The sequence below is a fragment of the Callorhinus ursinus genome, unplaced genomic scaffold (assembly GCF_003265705.2).
Source record: "Callorhinus ursinus isolate GAN/ISIS: 27379988/994484 unplaced genomic scaffold, GSC_fseal_2.0 scaffold1, whole genome shotgun sequence".
Taxonomy (NCBI): domain Eukaryota; kingdom Metazoa; phylum Chordata; class Mammalia; order Carnivora; family Otariidae; genus Callorhinus; species Callorhinus ursinus.
The window spans coordinates 47,502,329-47,504,404 of NW_027397063.1; the positions used below are offsets into that span (position 1 = coordinate 47,502,329).

The window sequence follows — 2,076 nt, forward strand, 5'->3', positions numbered from 1 at the left end:
CACAAACTATACAAAAATCAGCTTTATATGGATTGAGAACTTTATTTTTATTTTTTTAAAGATTTTATTTATTTATTTGTCAGAGATAGAGAGAGAGCACAAGCAGGGCGAGTGGCAGGCAGAGGTAGAAGCAGACTCCCCGCTGAGCAAGGAGGCCAATGCAGGACTTGATCCCAGGACCCTAGAATCATGACCTAAGCCAAAGACAGATGCTTAACTGACTGAGCCACCCAGGCATCCCTGGATTAAGAACTTTAAAAAGCAAAATCAAAAACTTTAAAGCTTTTAGAAGAAAATACAGTTGCATGCCTTTCTGACCTTGGGTCAGAGAATATTTTATAAAAGGCTTCAAAAGCACAAAACTTAAAAAATCTGAACAATCAGGTGATGTGAGAATTAAGAGTATTTGTTTCTCATGATGCACTTTAAAGAGAGTGAGGAGAGTGTGAGAAGTTATTTGAAATTCTTATAGTCAGCAGAAGACTATAATCAAGTGTACATAGATACTATAAATTAAAATAATATAGAAAATTAACAAATGGACAGAAATATTAGTAGAAACATCACAAAAGATGTATATAGCCAATAAACTTCTGAAAAATCACCCAACATTACTAGTAATTGGGAGAATGTTGATAAAGAACATGATGAGATGTCATTCTCCATCACTCGCCAGTAGAATTTAAGAAATCTTATGAAACTGTCGTTGGAGAGGACATGGATCTTTTACACATTGCTAGTAAGAATGTAAAATGATACAACCACTTTGTAAATCAATTTCGGCATTGTTTTATAAAGTTGAATATTGCTGGATATATACCATCCTTAGGTATATATCCAGGGGAAATTCTTGCACCTATGTGCTGGAAGATGTAACAAAAACGTTCATCATGTCACTGTTCATAATGGCAAAAAACTGGAGACAACAAAAGCATCCATATGCAGTGGAATGAATAACTATATTATGAAATTTTTATAAAATGGAATACTATGCAGCAATAAAAATTGATCTGTAATTGGCATCATGGATGAATCTTAGCGTCATAATCTGAGGTGAATAAGGCAATAAAGCAAATCTTAGAAAATGACCTACTCTCTGGTACTCTTTTTAAGAAGTTCAAAAACAAAATCAGGCATATATTAACGTAGGTGTGTGTGTGTGGGTCATGAAACTAAAAACAAGTATCAATGAATAAAATTCCATATGATGGCTAGAATCCTTTTTCCATTTATCAATTGCCTTAACCCCTCTTCAGACCTCTTCTAGTCTTTTGCTTTAATAATGGCTTCAACTGTGACTTTTGTGCAGATGTTATCAACAGTAATATCTTGGATTTGTTGAATTTTATAGATCGAAATACACTTTTCTTTCCCCAAAAAGGCTTTATTACATACAGAGGGGAGGGGTTCAGTCTTTCTTGGCTGCTGCTTTCCTCATGGCTGCCAGGACATTAGTCAGCTCCTCTCTCTTCCTTTTGGCACAGATGTATGTCCACCCCTTTTCTTGATGAACCCCAGGGCCCGATTGTCCTTGGAGACCTTGGGCAGCCACATGCCACGCTGCCCATATGGGGTGAAGCTGCATACCTCTTGGATCATGTCCCGCACAAACTTGGTGTGCTTGGTGAGGTGCTGGTGGCTGTGCCTCGGCCTCCTCACATTCTTAGTCACCTTGTGGCCCTTGTTGAGGCCCATGGCCACAGGGTGGCACAGAGCCATGGTGGCTGCTCCTCCATGGCTCCCGCAGTGGACTGAAATACACTTTTAATCTCCATTTTTAACAGTAAATAAAATGATGCTCCAAGAGTTTGTGACGTGCCCAAGGCCATATAATTTAGAAGATCCAGAGAGTTTGATATCAAATCTTATAACTCCAGCTCCTTTTCTCTCAACATTATCTCTTAAGGTCCAAATCATAATTCAAAAGCCCAAATGTTCAAGCAGGTACTTTATTTATTTTTTACTTGAGTTTAATTAGCCAACATATAGTATACATCATTAGCGTCAGATGTAGAGTTCAGTAATTCATCAGTTGCAAATAATCTCAACATTTTGATAACAGCATATATCACTTTC

At 37.5% G+C, this 2,076-nt stretch overlaps 1 pseudogene; it reads right to left on the reverse strand.

The window, feature by feature from the left end:
* Positions 1-1,408: 1,408 nt before the first annotated feature.
* On the reverse strand, positions 1,409-1,719 carry LOC112821465 (large ribosomal subunit protein eL36 pseudogene; annotated as a pseudogene).
* Between the last annotated feature and the right edge of the window lie 357 nt (positions 1,720-2,076).